Source organism: Pelecanus crispus, chromosome 1 (genome assembly GCF_030463565.1).
Source record: "Pelecanus crispus isolate bPelCri1 chromosome 1, bPelCri1.pri, whole genome shotgun sequence".
In the NCBI taxonomy this organism is placed as follows: domain Eukaryota; kingdom Metazoa; phylum Chordata; class Aves; order Pelecaniformes; family Pelecanidae; genus Pelecanus; species Pelecanus crispus.
The window spans coordinates 196,615,837-196,641,039 of record NC_134643.1 but is presented as its reverse complement, the minus strand read 5'-3'; the positions used below and the strand labels follow the sequence as shown (position 1 = coordinate 196,641,039).

The 25,203-nt window shown below is 43.7% G+C and overlaps 1 pseudogene; it reads left to right on the top strand.

The window, feature by feature from the left end:
- The first annotated feature begins 21,398 nt into the window (after positions 1–21,398).
- Positions 21,399–24,877, top strand: LOC142594648 (guanylate cyclase soluble subunit beta-2-like; annotated as a pseudogene).
- The last annotated feature ends 326 nt before the right edge of the window (positions 24,878–25,203 follow it).

Below are 25,203 nucleotides of genomic sequence, written 5' to 3'. Positions count from 1 at the left end.
CTGATCTAGGACACTTTCTGTCATGAGATAGGAGAGTGCCAAAACCACTCATGTTCCTCCACTCAGAGCTGGCATCTCCTGTTTGATTAAAGCATTTTGTTTCTTTTTCTAGTGGTGTTCATGAAGGGGAGAGGTGACTTGTTTCTGTAACACTTTGATTCTTCAGGTGCTTTTGCCACTCTTTGTCTAGCCTTTAGCCTCTTCAAAATGACCAGTTTAACCAACATCAATGATACATCTTCATGAAGAGTTTAAATTAAGGTCCAGGTTTTGCTTCTCTGCCGTTGGTGCTTCTCATGATTAGTAGGTATTCTCTATAAAGACAGTGTGGCTGCCTTTGTACCTCCCCACTCCTGTCCTGACTGCCCTGAACTGAACACGACTGTGTTTAAAACTGTTCTGCCTTTGACATATGATCATTTAAGGCCAGAAACTGCACATTTTTGGCAACTGTGTCACCCTGAAACCCCTCTCCAAGCAGAATCTCACACTGAAGATGCCAAGGAAAATTTTACTGAGTGTGTGGTCTCCTTTTTGCTACTAGAACCTGCAACATGAATAGATGCTGACAGAAAACCTCACCGTCTTTTAGTGTTACTATAAGAGAATTAGGCATGTGAATAATTAAAATACTGATGAAAGAAGAAGAAAAGGATTCCAACGGTGTTCTGTCCTGGGCTGTGCTTCATGTTCATAGTGCCAAGTTTTATTCATTGGAGTAGCTGATCTTTTTGCTATTGTTTTAGGGACGTACTGTGATGTGCAGAACCAGACTGCTTTGGCATGTTTGACCTTCCCTGTGACTTTTTGTCTGTCTTTGTACAACCAAGGTATCTCTAGTCATCTGCTGTGACAGAGGGTAAGGGTCCCCCTGCTGTCCAGCACACAAACTCCAGTGTGAAATATGTGTTTGCTTTTATGAATAAGAGACAGAGGGGGAAAAAAGATTTGTAATTTCTATTTGGATTCTGTGATTTCTTTTTTTTTCCTTTTCTTAAAGCTCACTTTAAACCTGTTATCATTTTAGGAAATTTTAATTAAGCAAGTAAAATAAAGCAGTTTTTATCTGAGAACATTTTCTACCTCCTATCCCATAAATGCAAGCATCTTCCTTCTCCTAGCATATTAGCCCTTTTGAGCTCCTCACTGGACACGCCTCAGCTCCAACAGACCTATGGAGAGTAGCCCTAGCATCTTAGGTCACTCTCTGGGGAGATGGGAGCTGAGGGTTCAAGCCCAGAAGCTGGGTGTTGTGCTCCCTGTGCTGGAACAGAGCAGTTGAGCAGAAAGGGAGCAGGAGAGAGGAAAACAAAGCATTTCCATCCCCTGCATTAGCTGCCTCCTCAGAGAAGAGTTTAGTGTGGATGGCAGCACCCTCTGTATTGCCCCAAGACAGAACCATGTCCCTGCCAAACACTGGCAGCTTTCCACGCAGTTTCCAGGAGCAGTTGGTTGCCTTACAGAGGTGCTCCTTTGCTGCTCTCAGTTGTTCACCCAAGGCCTTTGGAGACAGATCTCTCTGCACTGACACGAAATGGACTCTGTTTGCCTTGGGTAGGCCCTCTAAATGACCTTGCTGCAACATGCAGCTATTTTCAGGCATTGCAACATTGAAATTAAGCACCTACTATAGGTGCTCTGACAATGCAAATTGTACAGAAGAATTATTCATGACCAACAGAGCTCTGTATGACCTAGATCCCTTGCAGAGATTATTAGTGAGTGCTTTCAGTCATGCCCCCGGGCCCTGATAATGAAGGGCATCAACTAGGAGCTCTATCGATCAAGGCTGTTGTGTGTGAGCGTTCCCCACAGCACTGATCCCCAGAAGCTCTTTCCCAGAGTGCATTGGAGTGATAGGCAAGGTCTTTAGGAGAGCATCTCTTATTTTGTTGTTTCAAATTCAGCTCAGCTGAGGTACTGGGGTATTTCAAATTCCTCTAGCTAATGTCATTGCTGAGCACTAGCTCTGAAGGGGCTATGAATTTCTGTGACACCACATCCACAGCTGTCCGTGAGAAACTGAAGACACGGTGTACAAGAATCGAGTAACTGAAGAGAGAGGAACTCTGTTGAAGAAATCATGTCCTGGGAGATTCAAAATAATTTTGTCCTTCTGTGTTGAGAAACTCGGTGTAATCATAATGCACCTAAGTGAGCTGAAATTGCAAGCATCTTTGGCAGAAACAGAAGAAATATAGGCAGCTAATGGAAAGTTGGCAGCTGGACAAGATGTGCACTCTGGTTTGAATCTTTCGGTGCCATAAAGTTACAAGGCAGAAGGCAGAAGGTGTCAGCACCGCATTAAGTAATGCAGTAAGTCCTCCAAGGTAATGCATAGCCAAGACATACAGTTATCTGCTGCTCCAGACTGAATGGGGTGTATAAAAAATATTAGATTAACACCTAGTGGACATCTTCAAAATTTTCACAGCTCTAGGGCCAGTTTGTAGTTCTGCTTGGGCAAATTCAGGAGAGCGCCTGTTCTGTTTCTGTAGTGGAGCAGGTCCACAAGGAGATGAAAGCAGCACGAACCTGGCCAGTCACAGCAGGCAGTGTTGAGGGGGCTTTTGCCACCTTTTGGGCATGTAGCTCTGAATTACGGCCACGGTAAAGTGGAGCCAAGTTGCATCAAGTCAGTGGAATGATTCTTGACTTATCTTCAGTTTAATGTCTAGAAAAACATGCTGTTCTGAAACAATTTTGAGGGCAAATTAGAACATATGAGCTCAGCTGCTTCAGACTGGGCTGAGAAGCAGAGGGTGGTAATCTGTTACTTGATTAGCAGTAATTTAGTGCATGGTGAAAAGTTTTCTACTAACAGGCTTGTGATATTAAATGATTATCCATCTTTTTAAAGGCAAGACCAGGTATCATCACCTGAATGGCTCAGAGATTATGATTCCCTGAACCCTGTCAGAAGATGAGGTGACCTACTAGAGAAAATATAAAAAGAATTTATGGAACTAAAAGTGATGTGTTCCACCCTTTTATTAAAGCGAGACTGAGAAGAGAGCAAGACCTCACCAAGAAGCCTGTAGCCACTGTTGGGGAGGCACTGCAAGTGCCACCAAAGTGAAATGTGTGATCGAGCAGAAAACTTTCACTAGTAAGTGTTGGGGACTGTCACTTATCTTAGAGCAACAGCTCTGGAAGGAGATTTCTAGAAAGGTAGCTAGAAGTGTCCCTTGGCCACACGGTGGCAGTTCATTCCTAGCTATTCTGCAGCCCTCCTATTTCTCTGATCAGCAAGAGAACTGGGGACGAAAGGGAAAGGGAAATGTTTTGTCCTGCTTTAACAGACAGTCAGTGTGCGTGTATCTGTTACTCACTTCTAGGCTCCCTAATTCACAGGCATTTGTTTGGCAGTTCCCAATTAACATTATTTTCTTAAATGAGTTTATTCTTCCAGGGACATGATTTCCTTAGGAAATAAATAAGCATGACATCATAGGAGACACTGAGACCTCAGTAAATCATGTCTGAGATGCTGACCACTTGACTCTGACTGTGGTCTGGAAACAAAAGGACAAAGTAATATCATTGCCAGAAACAATGCACTCCTAGGCACAGAAAATACAAAGATGGATTAAAAATAATAAGCAGAGGATTTGAAGATTCAGAAGTTCAATCTTGAGATAGGCCTGAGCTAAGAGTTTCTGACCTGACTCTGAAGTTCCTTCCAAGGCCTAGGAGAATCAATATATGAGGTTTCCAGCTTCCTGGGGCCTGTAATGCTGTTATTACAGAATTCTCTAATTGAAGCAGCTCAGTTAGTCAAAAGCTAACCTGCTCCTGCATCAGCTTCTCCCATGTCTGCCAGGGGTATGTTTATATTTAGTGCATGCATGCTAAACTGCTTGAGTTTTTTTTGTTTTGTTTTATGCAAAAATACTCATTTAAAGGAAAAGAAGGAATATATCTTTGCACTGGTTATGACTACACATCAGCCACGGGAGATTTCATGAATTCAGATGGTTGTATGGTCCCAAAGTGTTCAGATTAATGAGGTTCCCTGCATTAATAAGGCCCAGGTATAACATCAGTGCTGGGACTGCTCACACGCAGGCTTTTAGTCTGGGCTTGCTTGTGGTTTGATGTATGTTAACTGACAAACACAGTACCATCGTCTCCAGATACTTGTATGGGGAACAGCAAAGGGAAAAGGGGATTGATCAACAATAAAATACTCTGTGCTGTTCCTAAGTTAGAGCTAGCTTTAGTATCACTTCACTGTAGAGAACTGATTCATCACATTCTTACCCTTCAATAGCTTCACTTTTCAGTTTCCAATACACAGAATTAATTTTTGCTCCCTCACCTCAGTGATATAGGTCTTTGCTGTGCCAGGAAAGTGAGCAGTTCTGTGGAAGGACTCCAGTGTGAGCAGAGCTGACCCGTAATTACAGCTGAATAAACTGAAGTGAGTATACTCGGGGCCAGATTTGCAGTCACCCTTAGTGGGATTTTCAAAAGGCACGTAACTAGCATCAGTGGGAGTTAGGTGACTCTGACAATTGCACTGGTGCTTGACTGCTTTTGGAAAAGATGGTCTGGAGCCAAGCTTGGGCGGACACAGTTCCACTTCTAGGAATTAAATTAGACTACAAGAAGTCCAGAACTAGCCCAGCGTGCCTGCCTCTAAGCCTAGTAACTTTAAGCCCTCGAGCAGCGTAATTCTGAAATAAAGAATTGTCCCACAGCTTTGTCAGATTTCCACAACCCTTGCTGCTCTCTTCCTGCAGGGCTGTTGGTTGTTACTGATGCTCCCATGTAACCTGGGCCCTAATAATTTGTTGGTAATGTTCCTGGAAGTGCAATTACTCACAAAACCAGAATTTCTATGAATGCTGTGTGAATATGAGAACTGCTGCTGCTCTTCTATTCACACAAGTATGCCCAAGGGCTCTTGCAAAAGTACCCCTCTGTCAGGGGGTACTTGCACATGACAACATGGCATTTTCCACAGACAAGCTGTTATGGCAACATCCCACCACACTTCCTGTTCCTCAGGAGAAGATTTCAGACTTGTTCTACCCTGAAGTGAGATATGAAAGATCAGAGTCTGATCATCTTCACTACGGTAGATCTGGAACTCATCTGTTGACCTTAGGGGGCTGAAGGGACACAGAAGATGGGAAGAAATGAAATAACCTAGGAGAGATCTCAGGATGAAGAGATTCAGTGCAAGTATCGCCTTTTTAAACACAGTATTTGGTCTTTCTGCTTCTCATATGGTATGATGCCTTAGGGTGACAAAGATCAGCAGGACTTGCCAGGCGCAGTGGGTATGCAACTTGTGGAGAGTACATTGTCAGCCGAGAGGCTGGGCAGGCAATGGACTGCACTTGGCTGCTTAGTCTTACCCTGGGACACATGCAGATGGACGGCGTCTGAGCTGGCTTAACAGCAGCACTCAAAGAAGTGAGCAGCCTACTTCCAGAAGCTATGGATTTCAAAAGCGAGGCTGCTCTATTAGGAATAACACCCTCTCCCCCAACACCTCCTGAGCAACTTCATGTTTTCACCTTGAAACACTTAGTTCAGACTCAGACCAACAAAAATACTTTTCTCTTTGTTTTCTTCAGAGCAATATGCCCTGCTCTCCTGGGAAAGGATATGTAGAAAGACAAACGCTGGGGTTTATATTTCTCTGTGGATCTCTCAGTCCTGTGTACCATGGCCTCTAGACATTCAAAACTGATGATAAGAAAAGAAATGAAGAAGAAAAGAAACTTACAGTTGGTGTGCCAGAACAGCAACAAGCAAAAGCAACTTGGTTGCTGTGAAGAGCTGAGAGCACCTGCCTTGCAGAAGCTGCAAGCAGACAGCCAAACCATGGTAAGCTTCTTTCAGTATCACTGTTTAAGAGGAAAATATGCGGTGAGAGAACCTTTTAAAAAAAATTCAATAGCAAGCTTTGTAAGTCAGATTTAAATGCCAATTGCTGTGTGGTTTTCCCAAACAAAACAGTTGCCTTTCACTCAAGATTGATACGAGATCCATTAATTTCCCCTCTTTGTTCTGTCAATAGTTTAGCCATATTGGTTCTGAAAGGATTCAAATTACCCAGAGATGATTTTGTTGTAACTGTCTTTAATTACACTGTGGCTTCAAAATTTACTATGTTTTCTTTATGGAAACTTGAATTACTGATGTGAAGAATTTAGGACCGGGGGTCAAAATGAGCAGAGCTATTAAAAAACCAAATGTACACAAAAATGATGGCATTGTTGTTTTCTTTAGAGGTTTTCCATTACATTTTAACTAGCATTTCAAGAGCTCTGTTTTTCCCCTTTTATTCCATGAGGTATAATATCTTAATGTTTTCCCTCCCTTTAGCATGGATTTATCAATTCCTGTCTGAAATCTCTTATTATAGAGAACTTCAGTAAAGAGACCTGGGAAAAAATTCAAGTAACTATTTTATCTTCCAGAAGAGAAGTACTGGTCCTGGATGGGGACGTTTGTAATGGGGCCAAAGGGGGTTAAAATCTGATTACGTGGTGAGGAGGATTATCAATAGAATTGGGGCTCCCACAGCTCTGCACTTCACCATTATAATTAATTCTGTGCAGCCTCTGCCAAAGTTCAGTGCTGAGTCATATCCCCATAGAAGTTGAGCGGCTTGTGCTCAGTGTAAATCAGGAAACAACTCAGAAGAGGTAAAGACATCCTACATTGGCAGTGACAGATGCATTTGTCCATGAGATTAATAATGCCTTTACCTATTGCCAGGTTCACCTTTCCCCTCTGGGATTTCCTGTGTTGCATATCATAAACCAGACTTGTTCTTTTGGACCACATGTGTTAGAAAGTGGCAAATCGCTGACTGAGACCTTCTTGGCTCGATGGTGACCCACCACCCCTCTCTTGGGTGGAGGAAACCCATAAGCCAAGGCCACACTTTCAGGAGAGGTAGCCATTGACTGGAAGGGTTTCCTGAGCCAGTGAAGGGGCCTCTGTGCAAATAACCCTGAGCTGTGGCGTGGGCTGGGAAAAACTCCATTGGGGGAAACTCATGCAACTTGCCTCTGCATGGCCCTGTTTCATTGACAGGAAGGATGACTTCATTAACAGACCGCATAAAGTACATTTATAGCTCAAAAAACCCTCACAAAGTTCACAGCATGTCATTAACCAAGCCCATTAGTCTTTGGGCATGCTGTCGTTCAGCAGAAATTTTAAATAGCAGGCACATGGCAATGGACATCCTAGAAATGCCAGTACTTATGGAAAAATGAGTAGTGAGGTTTCTCACTAGTAATTTTTGAAACAACAGTTTCAGTGGCTGCTAGGTGGTTTGCACAGCACACAGTTCTGCTCCTCAGGAAAGAATTTGCATCCCAATCTGCATTGCTTGCCTTAATTATTAGTATGAAGACTAAACACAGACAGATGGCAAAATAAACTCTGTTAGGTTGGTGTGAATCTGAAGTTCCTTCCACCAACATAACTGGGAGCAGATATTGAGCCAAAACATATAGAAAGCTCTTGATGTGAGTCTGAGATGTCACAGTTTGCACAAAAAAGATCCGAGAGTCAAGTTCTTGGCCTCTGGGGCCCATATATCAAATCAGAGTGGATGGTGATATTTGTAGAGATTTTCTGGCTCTCTTCAGCATGCACACACATGCTTAGGTTGGGCCTCACACTCATTTTTGTCTGGATCTGGCAGCTTGCTTTCTATGCTGAGCTGATAGTAGTTTTGTCTTTCAGATGTTTACTTGTGTTGTGCCTGCAAGCACGCCAGAAACACTCAGGCTGTTCTGTCTGTGCTCTGATTTTCTGCTCTCAGCCTCTGAAATGGGTTTGCACACAGCGTGTTTTATTCCTCCTTCTTCCCCCAGCATAACTGTATTTCTCCAGTAGTGACTTGCTGCGTTAATGTCAGGAGAACAGGAAGAGAAATGTAATGATAGATGTAGCCAAAATACAAGAGAGTGCAGAAGGAGAGGACTGACTGATATATGCATTTTCCATTAGATATAAAGAAATGCATACATGTGAACTCTTCTGGGTATATTGGCTCATATTCAACCTGTGTAACTGGCTGGGATGACTCTTGCCATCTAAAGACTTATGCATCTAGTATAAGGCAGGCCTCAGCTCCCTGTGCAGTCACCGGAGACTGACAGCCATTCATACAGGCTATTCATTTTTGGGTTAGGATGGGTAGGATGAATCACCTTCTGAAAACACCTTTCTCTCACAGTCTATAAAAGGACTAGGCAATTAGCTCTGGCTACATGCATGACTTCTAGCAATCCAAAGGTAGGTGAAATGAACTGCAAATCTTTTCTTTGCAACACATATGATATCTTAGAGCAATGTGCCATTCAGCCTGCCTGCTACCCAGAGCTGCTCAAATCCAGTGGAAAGGAGTCATATATTTAAGCACACTGTGGGTAGCCTGAATATACCTCTGTCCCTTCCTCTGTAGTTTTTATACTGCTTTGATGACGCTTATAGGGCCATCAGAAAAGGAGTGCAAATTAGATCAACCTCAGTAGCTGCACTGAGAAGATATTTGAATTTACTACTGGCTGCTTTATGCCATTAGTATCTCAGATCAAGAAAGCAATCATGACAGGAGCTGTCTCTATCACAAGTTTCACTAGGAAGATAAGAGTGACATTTAATGTAGGGCAGGACACTAAGAAATGAGCATTCAATCCTAAATGTTCCCTGTGTAGAGGTAAATATTTTTTATCACAACACAGTGGTATAGGTCAAGGTTTTCCAAAACTTCTAGTGATTTTAGGTATTCAGCTTAAAATACTTGGTGATCAGGTCCTTTGAAGTGTTTCCAACTGGATATCCAAAACCTACTTTTGAAACCTTAGTGTTAACCTCTCCTCTAAACTCATGCCATATTTCTTTCCTTCTCAGCCTTTGCCTGCTCCTACTGGGCCAGGGACTCTTTCTTACGCAGGTTTTTGTAGCATCTGACACACCAGGACCAGGGTCTTGTCTGGGCCCTCTCAAAGTTGCTCAAGTGCAGAAGATGCAGAGGGACACAGGCTACACACATGCTCTTAGGAATAACTGTTTGTGGCCTTCTGCCTAGTTTTCTTATCTAGAGCATCTATGGATCTTCTTTATCAACAGGGGAGGAGGAGAGAACTCTGCACTGAGTTGAAAATGCTTGGGATAAACAAACATAAAGAGATAAGGCTTTCTAAAGAGATGAGGCTAAAGGACTATATTTTCTTTTCTCACATGGCTTTTTTTCCCCACTTGCGTTTCTGTTTGAGGAACCATACCTCCTGGAGAAAGCACAGAGGAACCCCTGCATGCCCCCTGCATTCCCCTCAGCCCACCACTCTAAGGACCACTTGACAGGGATTGATACAATTTTTTTATTGTTCCTTGGAAATTGCTTTTATAAAATCAAGAAGTTTAGAGAATGCTGGGCCCTGTTTTCTGGTTCTCCTGTGTTCAGCCTTATCACAGGCAGGATCATTTTCAGAGGGAACTAGGTTGGATGATTTTTCCCTGTATGTTACCTGAAGTCATTGTCCTCTGTATTTTTCAGAACCCAGGCAGGAGTCAAAAACACCTTCATGACCTATGCTGTATATGATGACATTACTGATTTGAGAAGCCTGTGGCATGCTAAGTAAAGATGGTTTGCCACTTTTCTATGGCTTGGAGAGCACTGACATCTATCCCAGTGCCTCCTGGCAGACCTTGCTGTCATACCAAGATGCCAGATTGTGGCAGATCTGCCTGTAGCCTCTCTCTGAGGGCAAGAGGCAGTCATTTTCCATCCCAGGGTAAGCCCTGAGAGAATTTGTTCTGCAGATGACAGGGTCCTTCACCCGGGTTTGGTGAAAGGTACGTGCAAAGGGCATGTATATATAACCTGCTTCTACACACCACCTTTGCACTAGACTATGTCCCAGGCCTTTTCCTCTGATGCCAAAGGGACACTTCCAGATGGCTAGAACTGATCAGCCTTCTTACAGGTAGGCTTCACTCGGCATCAGCACACCTGTGCAAAACTAAGCAATGACATGTAGCCCCCATTCAGATCCACATTGTAAACATTGTAGACACTTAAGTCCAGGTGTCTATATGTCAGTGTCCACGCATAAGTCAGATGTCTAAGCTCCCATGAAAGACAACGGAGATCTAGCCAATGGACCAAATGGAGTCTGCAGTTATTCAGCTGACCTATATATATGTATATATATACATACACCCCTATATATACCTATATATATATACAGCTCTCTCTATATATACCTGTATATATATACCTATATATATACACCTATACAAATCTGCCTCCAGGAACTGAGTAACTCCACAGACTCTATTCACACATACATGAGGAGCTCAGTTCAGGTGCCTTCAAGCCCGTCCTAGAGGTTGTTCATACAAAGTGAAGGGGAAATGGACAATACTCCTCAGGCTAATGGAGAGCATAGCATCTTTGCATGAAGAGGCAGAGCCTTGTTCAATGAATTCACACTTGCACAAGATCAACAGCCCTCTCTGTTTCTCCCTGTGGACAACCAAAGCTCATGAGAGACAGGCAGCACTTCTGTGCGGCTTGCCCCAAACTAGCCTTGGTTTTCATTAGTCATGTCTCAAATTATAGATACAAAAATCCACGAAGCAAATAAAAGGGGATGCCTCATTCCAGTAGGTTATGTTATTTTCCCGATCTTTGCTCAGGACATATCTTTTAGGTCAAAGGGGTAGTATGCTGATTTCACCAGCAGCTGATATGCCCAAGATATTTTAAGTGTCTGTAGGTCTTTGGAAGTGCTATGAAGTTCTGCTCTGAAAAAAATTCTGTGTATTCACCTTTCTGAAAAGAATGTACCATCTTTTCATGTGGAAAGGAGGACAGACAGAATAATGCTTCTTCACTCCTGTTTTGTCAGGAGAGTCCTTTGTCATGTCATGCCAGGTAAGACAGAAGTACTTCATGTGCACTGCACCTGGCCAGGCATGCCTTGACAGTCTTGCTTCAAGGAAACCTGTGAATAGAGGACACTTTCTGAGGACGTGTAGTCACATGCAGGGATCCATAATATCAAATACTTCAGTTTTACAACTCCAGGCCCCTCCTACTCCTCCCTATTTTTTTCCTCTGAAATAGCAGTGTGTTTCTACATGCTTTGGAAGAAATAGATGGAGAGCAGTTACACAAGCAGTGCAGCTGGCAGATCTGGCCAGTAGGTAGGGTGCTGACATGCTTCTTGGACAGGCTGGGCATGGTATTCCCTTTACCAGGGCAATCGAAGCTAGAAGAGGTTCTATGAACGAAGCCTAAGCTAGTTGTGAGCCACACTGTGTGCATCTAGAAATGCTCTGCATTGGATTCCACACATGATTTGCATTATCTGTGCTTAAAAAATGCCTGAGATCTGAGATCTTGGTTGATGTTTAAGACCTATCCACTTGCAGAGACAGCACTGGTTGTTCATTTGAAGATCAGGATTTATTCTCTGTACGTGTGTATCTATTACTGTGAGTATCACATTGTTGTGGGCAGTGGGAATCATAATAGAAATGAATGGTTGCTACTCTTAGTCCTATGGCTTTAACTTGATCATATCCAAATAGCTGTGGTTATGCAGCTGGTGCCTGTATGCAGTGACAGATACTCTATAAATACCACAGACAGAAAATAATTGAGATAGCATTTAAAGGGTCAGATGAACATCATATTTTTGGGTTTATAGTTTTATGTTGGGTGTGGGAGACAAAACTTGCTTTCCCAGCTTTTAGTAATATAATTATAAAATTGCCTGGTGTTTCCATTTCAGAAAGACACCCATTTTCTTGCATTTTCCCCTCCCCACCCGCACATGCTCACAGAAGCTTCACAGTTTGAACCACTTTTTCTCTGGATGAAATTCTGAGCCAGATGTTGAATTCGGTTCTTCTGGTGTAAATCTGGAATCATTACAGTTTGCCTACAATTCTTTGAGATTTACAAAGTTGCAGGAATATAAATCATTATTAAATCAGTTATAATTGTCCCTTATATGGCATATTTTATACCCAATAGTCCTGTTGATGAGCTAGGTAACAGCAAAAATGCAGGTTGAGCCAGAAGGAGAAGAGAAAAGATGTTTCATTAATAAACTTAAAAAAATGTCAGGATTTGATGTAGAATAATTCACTTAAACCATTAGGCCACAATACAAAGCTATGACTGCTTTCAAATCAGGTAACCTAGAGCCTGTTGTCAGAGAGTTCTTCAACAGTGAAGCAACAATGGAAATGTTAGATCAAGAAGAGGAGGAGTGCAAAGGAGGAGAGAAGCATGTAGCATTCCTTGTGCTGCAGAAGTCTAACAGCCCAAAGACGAAAACAGGAACGGACACAAATTGAGAAAATAGAGCCTTTCATAAAGATAATGAGGTGTATTCAATGGTTTACAGAAATGAGGAAAATTGCTTACAATTTTCTCTGCCAGTTTGGAGGTTTTTTTAATCTACCGGAAATATCTTAGAGATAACAGACATTACAGCCTTGAAGTTTAAAGAGGGATGGAGATGGATGAGCTGGATTGGACTTTATCTTGCCATTCACGCAGGACAATTGTCTATGAGCTAAATCAAGCCAAGTGGCTGCATTTTATACAGGTGTAAATGACTGAAGGGTACTTCTCAAGTGTGATTCAGCTGTCATATTTTAGATGTCCATTTTCAGATGAGATGAATTCCACTGCAGAAATGCCTGTTTCTTCTTATTGACTATAAAGGGAGCCTGGGGTCACCAGCTTGGATAATGGGAAAACATAACAAAAATGTGTAAGAGTATTTGAGAAAGGGCGTATGAGCATGTAATGAAAGAATGCATCATCACTCTTTCACAGACTGAAGCAAAATGAATATTGCATGCACCACTGCCAGTGCATGTTCAGTAAGTGCTTATCTTTCAGCCTTCGTGTTATCTGAGTGTATCACGTTAAAACAGTTTACCAAGAGGATTCATGTCATACACAGGAACATGAGCACACTCACATATGTTCTTCTCTATGCTATTCCCTAGACAGCACAAGCTGAAGCTTCTCAGGAGACAAAGAACTGTTCAACGTTGTTGTGAAATTGAGAAAAGAAATCCTACTGGGATATTGTGCAAAGTGTGTGAAATTAAGGCAAGGTGAGAGAACATCCTCTTTACCTCCTGTACAAGGATCAGAATGAGCTATGGGTCTCAGCAGTACAGACACTTTCCCACGAGGGAGAGAGCCTGCTGAATATAAATATTGTAGGCAGTGAGTCACCAAAGATGATGTCATTGATTTATGCAAGGATTGCAGAGTTCGGATTTGGTGGGAGAGGTTTTCTTGTCTAAATGCAGCCAGACCATGATGTGCAGTGAGTTTATTTGCTTTTGACTATAGTAGAGCTTTCGCTTAACTTTTATTTGTATGGTAGGACGCATTGGGTTAGCTGCTCAGAAAAAAATGCATATCCTGGATGTCCTTTTGTTTATTTTGTTTATTTTGTGTACATTTGGTCCTGAAAGGAGGTTGGCTTTTCAGCAGTTATATAATTACTGCGGTTGCTTATACAACCAGAGGAGGAGACAAGAATTGTTTTCAGTTAGCTTTCCAGAGAAGTGTCTGAAGTGAAGAAAATGCAACACATCTTTGATAGGTGGTGTCAGATGGGACACTGCTGATTGGAAGGATGATGAAGCGGAAGAAACAGTTCATTCTTTATCAGGATGATAACTTATCAGCAGATATGAACTGCTGATGGCTGTCTACTACCACCACTAGTGTTTATACATGCACACACACAAATATATATATATGTACACTGGCTAAAGACAGGATCTCAGTTTTAAGGATCATGGATCTAGAACATGACAGAATTCATATACAATATGTATTCATTTACATTCTGTCCTGGTTTCGGCTGGGATAGAGTTAATTTTCTTCCTAACAGCAGGCATAGTGCTGTGTTTTGGATTTAGTAGGAGAAGAATGTTGATAACAGGCTGATGTTTGTAGTTGTTGCTGAGTACTGCTTATGCTAGTCAAGGACTTTTTCAGCTTCCCATGCTCTGCCAGGCGCACAAGAAACTGGGAGGGGGCACAGCCAGAATAGTTGATCCAAACTGACCAAAGGGCTATTCCATACCATATGACGTCATGCTCAGTATATAAACTGGGGGGGGTTGGCCGGGGAGCAGCGATCGCTGCTCGGGAACTGTCTGGGTATCGGTCGGCGGGTGGTGAGCAATTGCATTGTGCATCACTTGCTTCGTGTATCATTATTATTATTATCATTATTATACTGTTACTATTAGCATTACTATTTTACTTTATTTCAATTATTAAACTGTTCTTATCTCAGCCCAGGAGTGTTTCTCACTCTTACTCCTCCAATTCTCTCCCCCATCCCATCGGGGTAGGGGGAGTGAGTGAGCGGCTGCGTGGTGCTTAGTTGCTGGCTGGGGCTAAACCACGACAGTCCTTTTTGGCGCCCAACGTGGGGCTTGAGATAACAACAGATTAATCAGAGTGTATTAAGGAGTCTGTTAACAGTTGCCGGTCACGATATTAGTTCTTCTGATCTGCACCATGTTCTTTTTTTTGCAGCACGCGTTAAAGCTTGCTGTCAGTTTGTGTGGTGTGCTATGCTCTGCAGTGATTCATGATCTTTTGCTTGGGAGGCTCCTTATCAAAACCCTGACCTTGAGCATTCTTTGGTATTTGGGTTTCATACAGAAGTCACTACTGTACTTCGGGTACTACCTCATAGAGAGAGTTAGCAATTATACTTCTTACTCTGAGAGGCTTGTTGTGGAGGAAATACAGAATGGCACCTTTGCTGCTTTCTTCTATGATGTTTCCTCCTTCATTACAACAACTTTCCTGTATCTTGAACACCCCTGGGCAGTTAAGATACTTCTATTGATAATTCTTGGGAATGTTGTTTCCATTTTGATAAAGGTCAGTAAGCAGTTTAAAAATACCATCCAGAGATCTACCCCAAGGCTGGATAGTTATGAGTGGCAGGGTGTGTGGGATCGTATGCGCAAGTACCTAGGGCAGTGGGGACCTCCAGTGTTTTGGAACTTCACCCCTGAACAAGTGCAGAATCCTGAAGAATTAGTAAAGTATTTGGAAGAAGTATGTTGTCACCCTGGTAGCTCCAGAGAGACACAAATCATTGCAACATGCTGGGGACTGGCCCATGCCTATCGAGCCGTGGTCAACGCTAATCAGTACCCTCAAAAGAAAGAGAAGGTCTCTGGATCTGATGACAAAACAACAAGCACTGTGGCTACTCAAACCCCCACTACAGGCCCTGCGGCTACTCCAACCCCCACTACAGGCCTTGCAGCTACTCAAACCCCTGCCCCAGGCACTGTGGCTACTCCAGCCACAGCCATGAGCACTGCGGCTACTCAAACCCCAGTGACAGACACTGTGGCTAAACCAGAGAACCAACCTGCGCCGGTATCAGTTGCCCCTATACAGAAGAAAAAATACACGAGGAAATCAGTTCGTTTAGTAAGGGATGAAGATGAACCAGGGCCATCACGAGAACCAGAGGAGGAAGAACCCATAAATGAGATGGTGACCACCCGATCCCTATCCCTGAGTGAGCTGCGAGATATGCGAAAAGATTTTGGTCGTCATCCAGGCGAGCACATCATCACCTGGCTGCTCCGATGCTGGGATAACGGGGCCAGTAGCCTGGATTTAGAGGGTAGGGAAGCCAAGCAGCTGGGATCCCTTTCCAGGGAAGGGGGCATTGACAAAGCAATTGGAAAAGGGGCAAAACCGCTCAGCCTCTGGAGGCGACTTCTGTCAAGCGTGAAGGAAAGGTATCCCTTCAAGGAGGATGTTTTATACCGCCCAAGCAAATGGACCACCGTAGAGAAAGGTATCCAGTACCTGAGGGAATTAGGCGTGCTGGAGGTGATTTACAGTGACCTGAATGATGAGCGGTTAACCAAAGACCCAGATGAAGTCAGGTGCACACAATCCATGTGGCGGAAGGTGGTACGGAGCGCACCAGCATCGTATTCCAACTCGTTGGCAATACTAGCCTGGAAAGACGACGAGGCACCAACGGTGGATGAAGTGGCTAGACAACTCCGGGACTACGAAGAAAAGCTCTCTTCCTCCCTACGGGCCTGTGTCTCGGCTGTGGAAAAACTGTCTGAAAAAATATGCCAAGAGTTCCAACAACTCAGAGAGGATCTGTCCTACTCCCCACCTGCACGGACCAGTGTCTCAGCCATTAGGAGTCAACGTCCCTATGCTCAAGAGAGAGGATATAGAGGATACACACCACGGGGCACCCTGTGGTTTTACCTGCGTGATTATGGAGAGGACATGAGAAAGTGGGATGGAAAACCCACCTCAACCTTAGAGGCACGGGTGCGTGAATTGCAAGGAAAAACTATTAGAAAAGGCGGTTCTCCCAGGAAAATTGCAGCTCCAGTTTCCAGTGAGCAGTTCCCGAGACAGAGTAAGAGGGCTAATTTTACTTCCGACCTTGATCAGGGAACTTTTGATTCACATTTACAGGAAGTGAACAACGAATACTGTGACCAGTGTTAGAGGGGCCCTGCCTCCAGCCAGGTGGAGGAAAGGGACAACCGGGTTTACTGGACTGTGTGGATTCGATGGCCTGGAACGTCAGACCCACAGGAGTATAAGGCTCTAGTGGACACTGGTGCACAGTGCACGCTAATGCCATCAAACTATAGAGGGGCAGAACCCATTTGTATTTCTGGAGTGACAGGGGGATCCCAACAGCTCACTGTACTGGAAGCTGAAGTGAGCCTAACTGGGAATGAGTGGCAAAAGCACCCCATTGTGACTGGCCCAGATGCTCCGTGCATCCTTGGCATAGACTACCTCAGGAGAGGGTATTTCAAGGACCCAAAAGGGTACCGGTGGGCTTTTGGTATAGCTGCTTTGGAGACAGAGGAAATTAAACAGTTGTCCACCTTGCCCGGTCTCTCAGAGGACCCTTCAATTGTAGGGTTGCTGAAGGTTGAGGAACAACAGGTGCCAATTGCTACCACAACTGTGCACAGGCGGCAATATCGCACCAACCGAGACTCCCTGATTCCCATCCATAACCTGATTCGTCGACTGGAGAGCCAGGGAGTGATCAGCAAGACTCGCTCACCCTTTAACAGTCCCATATGGCCAGTGCGAAAGTCTAATGGGGAGTGGAGACTAACAGTGGACTATCGTGGCCTGAACGAAGTTACACCGCCGCTGAGTGCTGCCGTGCCAGACATGCTAGAACTTCAATATGAACTGGAGTCAAAGGCAGCTAAGTGGTATGCCACAATTGATATTGCTAATGCATTTTTCTCCATCCCTTTGGCAGCAGAGTGCAGACCCCAGTTTGCTTTTACCTGGAGGGGTGTTCAGTACACCTGGAACCGACTGCCCCAGGGGTGGAAGCACAGCCCCACCATTTGCCATGGACTGATCCAGACAGCACTGGAACAGGGTGAAGCTCCAGAACATCTGCAGTACATTGATGACATCATTGTGTGGGGCAATACAGCAGAAGAAGTTTTTGAGAAGGGAAAGAAAATAGTCCAAATCCTTCTGAAGGCTGGTTTTGCCATAAAACAGAGTAAGGTCAAGGGGCCTGCACAGGAGATCCAGTTTTTAGGAATAAAATGGCAAGATGGACGTCGTCAGATCCCAATGGATGTGATCAACAAAATAACAGCTATGTCCCCACCAACTAGCAAAAAGGAAACACAAGCTTTCTTAGGCGTTGTGGGGTTTTGGAGAATGCATATTCCAAATTACAGCCAGATCGTAAGCCCTCTCTATCAAGTGACCCGGAAGAAGAACAAATTCAAATGGGGCCCTGAGCAACAACAAGCCTTTGAACAAATTAAACGTGAGATAGTTCATGCAGTAGCCCTTGGGCCAGTCCGGGCAGGGCAGGATATTAAAAATGTGCTCTACACCGCAGCCGGGGAGAATGGCCCTACCTGGAGCCTCTGGCAGAAAGCACCAGGGGAGACTCGAGGTCGACCCCTAGGGTTTTGGAGTCGGGGATACAGAGGATCCGAAGCCCGCTACACTCCAACTGAGAAAGAGATACTGGCAGCATATGAAGGGGTTCGAGCTGCTTCAGAAGTGGTTGGTACTGAAGCACAGCTCCTGCTGGCACCCCGACTGCCGGTGTTGGGCTGGATGTTCAAAGGGAGGGTCCCCTCTACACATCATGCAACTGATGCTACATGGAGTAAGTGGGTTGCATTGATCACACAACGGGCTCGAATAGGAAACCCCAGTCGCCCAGGAATCCTGGAAGTGATCATGGACTGGCCAGAAGGAAAAAACATTAGAATATCACCAGAGGAGGAGGTGACACGTGCTGAAGAGGCCCCACTGTATAATAAATTGCCAGAAAATGAAAAGCAATATGCCCTGTTCACTGATGGGTCCTGTCGTCTCGTGGGAAAGCATCGGAGGTGGAAAGCTGCTGTATGGAGTCCTATACGACAAGTCGCAGAAACTGCTGAAGGAGAAGGGGAGTCGAGTCAGTTTGCAGAGGTGAAAGCCATCCAGCTGGCTTTAGATATTGCTGAAAGAGAAAAGTGGCCAGTCCTTTATCTCTATACTGACTCATGGATGGTGGCAAATGCCCTGTGGGGGTGGCTGCAGCAATGGAAGCAGAGCAACTGGCAGCGCAGAGGCAAACCAATCTGGGCTGCCGCATTGTGGCAAGATATTGCTGCCCGGGTAGAGAACCTGGTTGTAAAAGTTCGTCATGTAGATGCTCATGTACCTAAGAGTCGGGCCACTGAAGAACATCAAAACAACCAGCAAGTAGATCAGGCTGCTAAGATTGAAGTGGCTCAGGTGGATTTGGACTGGCAACATAAGGGTGAATTATTTATAGCTCGGTGGGCCCATGATGCCTCAGGCCATCAAGGAAGGGATGCAACGCATAAATGGGCTCGTGATCGAGGGGTGGACTTAACTATGGACAGTATTGCACAGGTTATTCATGAGTGTGAAACATGCGCTGCAATCAAGCAAGCCAAGCAGTTCAAGCCCCTTGGGTATAGTGAACGATGGCTGAAATATAAATATGGGGAGGCCTGGCAGATTGATTACATCACGCTCCCACAGACCCGCCAGGGCAAGCGCTATGTGCTCACCATGGTGGAAGCAACCACTGGATGGCTGGAAACATATCCCGTGCCCCATGCCACCGCCCGGAACACCATCCTGGGCCTTGAAAAGCAAGTCCTGTGGCGACATGGCACCCCAGAAAGAATTGAGTCAGACAACGGGACTCATTTCCGAAACAACCTCATAGACACCTGGGCCAAAGAGCACGGCATTGAGTGGGTGTATCACATCCCTTACCATGCACCAGCCTCCGGGAAAATTGAGCGATACAATGGATTGTTAAAGACTACCCTGAGAGCAATGGGTGGTGGGACGTTTAAACATTGGGATACGCATTTAGCAAAAGCCACCTGGTTAGTCAACACCAGGGGATCTGCCAATCGAGCTGGCCCTGCCCAATCAAAACTTTTACGTACTGTAGAAGGAGATAAAGTTCCTGTAGTGCACATGAAAAATATGCTGGGGAAGACAGTCTGGGTTACTTCCCCCTCTGGCAAAGGCAAACCCATTCGTGGGATTGCTTTTGCTCAAGGACCTGGGTGCACTTGGTGGGTGATGCGAAAGGATGGGGAAGCCCAATGTGTACCTCAAGGGAATTTGATTTTGGGTGAAAATAGCCAATGAACTGAATTGTATAATATTAATTGCTTTATAATACTGTATGTTATCTCTTAACTATATGTTATCTCTTAACTGCATGTTAATATAATAATATAGTAGGTTAATATTAAGTATATAATACTATATATTATGATTGCTATATGCCGCATCAATGGTATTGCAGTAAGAATTGCCCAGCCTAAGGAAAATGAACTTTGATGAAACCATGTTGGAATGAGAACTGACTTCAGCATGCAACAGTCCAACACTGCACACCACCTGTCCTGCTCTGAAAGACTGTGATGACAGATGGAACCCAAAGTCATGGGCTAAATGAACTCAATGGACATTTTAGAGGGATGGGCCATAGACGAAGGGAATGATATCTGTGTGTATATCAAGATAGGGAAAGGGGTGGTGATTAATTGGAACACATTGGAAAGGGGAGGGCCTGTGCATGACGTAGATGGTATAGAATAAGGGGTGGATACTGTCCTGGTTTCGGCTGGGATAGAGTTAATTTTCTTCCTAACAGCAGGCATAGTGCTGTGTTTTGGATTTAGTAGGAGAAGAATGTTGATAACAGGCTGATGTTTGTAGTTGTTGCTGAGTACTGCTTATGCTAGTCAAGGACTTTTTCAGCTTCCCATGCTCTGCCAGGCGCACAAGAAACTGGGAGGGGGCACAGCCAGAATAGTTGATCCAAACTGACCAAAGGGCTATTCCATACCATATGACGTCATGCTCAGTATATAAACTGGGGGGGGTTGGCCGGGGAGCAGCGATCGCTGCTCGGGAACTGTCTGGGTATCGGTCGGCGGGTGGTGAGCAATTGCATTGTGCATCACTTGCTTCGTGTATCATTATTATTATTATCATTATTATACTGTTACTATTAGCATTACTATTTTACTTTATTTCAATTATTAAACTGTTCTTATCTCAGCCCAGGAGTGTTTCTCACTCTTACTCCTCCAATTCTCTCCCCCATCCCATCGGGGTAGGGGGAGTGAGCGAGCGGCTGCGTGGTGCTTAGTTGCTGGCTGGGGCTAAACCACGACAATTCCCAGATATGCTACAGTTCAGCATTTTTTTGGGACTGTCTTTGGCTTCTTTTTGAACTCTTCCACTGGCAATTAGAAAATAACTGCACTTCGGTCAGCCACAGAATTTCATTGGGCTGAGGCAGCCAAGTTACTGCCACTTCTACCAAGCCACCTGAACTGCAACTATTGCTTTTCTGTATTCATGAGAATATTTGTAATGAAGAAAGTGTCATCTCACAAGTCACTCAGGCAGCCTCCAGTGCTATACAAAGGAGTTTTGTAAAGCAATGAAAAACAGGTTTGCATTATTATGTGCAGGATCTCTTTCTGGCAGCATTTTCACAAAACTTGTTTTCTGGACTTAACAGAGTCTCCATAAAACCATGTTGCGGGCAGAAATTTGGCATTGGAAAGCAGTGTCAACATGATAACTAAGGTTTTCTGATGTTTTGCTTTTATATTTACTTTGGGAAATTAGAATTAATTTGGTTATTGTTAATTTGCATGTGACAGTACCTGGGTTCAGGCAGGCGGACTTCATCTTCCTTGTGATGAGACATACTTCAGGACTGGGAGGCTGGGGTTTTGTGATCTTCATCATTAGTGTTTCCCAAGGGATCATCCCAAGGGGGATGAGACTGAAGCAGAAGTCTGGCATCTGCAGAGTCACAAATCTGTCAGAAATTGAAACACAGAAGTTAAAAATTTGGTCAGCTGAGGACCCCTCTATAGTCAGTGGAGACAGAGATCTCCAGAACACCCTCTTCAGATGTTCGGAGTTCAGAGCACACATCAGGCTCCTAGAGTGCCTGTCTGTATCCCTTAACTACAGAGGGAACTTAGAGTGACAGTGTCCTTACATTAAGTCTGATGATGTCGCTACATTAAGTGCCTTAATCTGGCATCAACAGTGCTAGTATAAACATTGGGCCCTGAGATCTTTCCTCAAGACAATAGTAGCAGACCCTTCTGCCAAAAGTGGGGATGACAAACAGGCTTGCACATCATCCAGTGTGGTTTGGGGTTTTTTTCTCTTTTTTCCTCTCTCGCCATGATATCAGTTTTTCCTTGTCTCTGCCATCCACACACATCTGCAGACACACATTGTGGCATTATCTTACATTTCTCTTGAAAGAAAGCTTTTTTTATCTCTATTCATAACTTTCCATCCTTCCTTCAGTTATGGATCAAGCAAGCAGAATATTCAGAAGTTCACATCAGGAATATGGAACCCAGGGAACTGTTTAGATAAATATTTTGCCATCATCCATCTACCATTTACCTTCCCAGCAAGAGAAAATGTATTATCAACTTCTGTTCTCAAAGCAAAAGGAGAAAATTAATCTAAATCATGGAGAAACCATTCTATGCTGAAGGTCAGAGGTATGTTTTCACTTCTGTCTTTGTAGAATGAAAGCAGGGAGAGGAGAAGATTAAAAAAACCCAGCAAACAAACCCACAACTAACAAACAAATCAAAACTAACCAAAAAAATAAAAAATTGAGCAATTTAAGCTTTTGTGAATACATGTTTTATAGAAAAAGAAGTGTAATACAGAATATGAGTTCTTTTGGAGATTTTTTTCCTGTTAGCACCCTCCATTCCCAAGCACCAAGATCCTAAATGTCATTTTCTGGTATTAGCAGATCCTCTTTGCATTGTTATAGCTGCTCCCAGTGAAAGCTTTAGTGCTGACTTCAGTGGGAACAAAGATGGGTTGCCAATGAACACTAAAAAGCTTTTCATTAATGTAACATTACAATGCTGTTAGCTCTGTCCTTGTTCCTAACGGTTTCTTTTGAAACACCTTGTCCATCTCTCCATGAAGATGACAGTTGTTTGTTAAAATATCTGGAAATCTTCCATTCTGCTCCATGAAACATGTCCTGCATTTGTTGTGTCATAGGGCAGGGACTGGAGATGATGGGTTGCAGCAAGGGCAGGATATGTTTCCTAGCAAGCCTTTTGGGTGTACAGAGCTCTTCCTAGATGGTTAGTTATAGTATTCTCCTATTCTGTGGCCAGATCAAACAGCCAAATTCATAGGGAAGCTGATTGTCTACGTCAATGGAAACAAGGAGAGGGCATAGCGTTGCCAACGAATAAGGTATAGCGCTCTTTGTGGGGGATTGTGATGAAAAGAAGCCACGCTTGTACCTCAAGAAGCCCATGCAGGAGGCTTTACTCAGTTGTTTATACTAGCCTTATTGCAGCTTTCCTTCTCAAGTGTCTTGGTACGTTGGGATAAGTACTACTAGACGTGTCTAAAAAATATTAAGCGTTGCTAGATTGTGTTGTTTCTATCACAGACTAATCCATGGGTTGGGAAGGTGTAAGGGAGAAAAATGTGTGCGTTGGTAGTGTCATTGGCCCATGCTTTTATTTAAAGGGTGGATGATCTGGATGGAGTCCATGCAGTACATGATGTACTAGTGCTCCCCCAAGTTCTGCAGCTTGGCCTAACTAGAGGAGCTGAAGATGCAACTCCCTGACACTGCACCTCATGACATCACAAGGAACCTTATCCTGATGAACCAGTCACACCTGGCAGAGACAGAGCTTTCAAACAAGCTGGAGAGAAAAAAGGAAGAGCTCAGGATCTTTTCCAAGAATTTGGAGGCAGAAAAGACAGAGAACTTACTGTATGCCATGCTGCCAAAACACATCAGCTTAAGGAAGCTTAAGCAATCTGCTTAAGGAACGGGTGGATGCAGGTACTGCAGGTTCCTTTCTTTTCCTCTGCTTATGCTTTTTCTAGTATATCTGGTCTTAAATTTTGCAGCTCCCTTTGTTAACAGTGTATTTACCAGAGCAGTCCCAAGGTATCCTTTTTCTCTACATGACGAATTACAACACCCAGAGCATACAAGCATCATCAGGGACCCTTACAGCTATGATGATGGGGAACAGATGGCTGCACATGAAGAACAGGCCTTGCCTGGGAACTCCAGCTATGAGAGTTGCATCATAAATTCATGCCTGAGTACTACTGATATGAAGCTTTTCAAAAGAGAACCCTGTTACGAAGAAGTAGATGTAGAAGTAGTTCACCGTAGGAAAGGAGGGCATTTGTGGCAGTGTATTGCTTTGTTTACAATCTGGAATATACCAACTCAGCAAAGTCCCATCAACAATTACTAAGCAAAAGCTTTTTAGCTACTGCAGTCAGAGGTGTCTTTACTTAGTACACATAATTTGCTACCCACTTTGTGTGTGTTTATCTGTATTAGAACCCTGAACTTCAAAACTTGACTGCACAAAATGGTGAGCATGAATTTGGTGTTACTTCTATAAATTTACACCTTCAATTCTTCACTGAAAATAGGCTTTCAGAGAGATTCTCTGATTGCAGCTAAACTGGGAGGCACAAGAGCGCTCCTAAATTCCTGGGTGCAGATCTATATTCTCACCCTTCCCAACTCCACAATGCACCATCTCTCTTGGTTTCCCCCACCCCAGCTCACTGCTTTCCATAGGCAGAAAAAAATCACTGAGTAGGAAAGGAGCTGAGGTATCTTGTTAGCAGGTCCCCAACTTGTCAGTCCATGACTCCACAGCACACATCCACAACACAGGATATAAGTTTCCTTTGGTCCCATCCTGCTGTTTAGCATGTCTGCTCTGTGGCTCTGGGCACTTGCACTTCAGAAAAAATCCTGTCTGATGAAATGACTTTGTAAACAGATGCAAAATAGAAAGGACTCAAATTCTGCCCAACATGGCTGAGCATATTAGCATACTCAGGCTTGGAAGTCAAAAGAAACTTGGAAGTGAGGTGTCCACACCACACATCAGTGTAATTCAGCTACCAAACAGAAAAATGGGAATCTTTCCTATGCTTAAAGGGAGCTTTTCTTCAGCTATTAAACCAATCAATAGGATTTTGGCAAGTTACAGAAATCTGTTGTCAAAGTTTATTACTGACTTAGTCAATAAGAATAGCAGCCTTTATGAAGAAATGTACATCTAAGAGCCGACTTCTTCCTCAGGAGAATTTGATTCCTGCACAGTACCCTTCAGTGATGTTGTGACATTCACAAATAGCTGCTCTGCCTGTGAGCCCATCCAAATGGTGAACATACTGAGTTCAATATTTTCCAAGTTTGATTGATTAGGCAATGTACATAGAGTTTATAAAGTAAGTGTTTCTGTTACTGTTTTCCTTGGTGGTTTTTTTTTTTTGTCCTTTTTTTGTTTGTTTGTTTTGGGTTTTTTTATGATGAGCTTTCTTCTGTCTAATCAAACAGAACCTGCAGTGATCATAGGAGTGAAACTGGCTGAAAATTTGGCGTGGACATCGTTCCTTCAGAACTTCAACCACCAGTTCTTGTAAAGTGGCGCTCTCTCTTTTCAATGCTTTGAGATAAGAATTTAGATATCTTTTCAATTTCCCTTTCACTCATCCATGTAAAAAAAACCCAAACTAAAAAGTTGTCA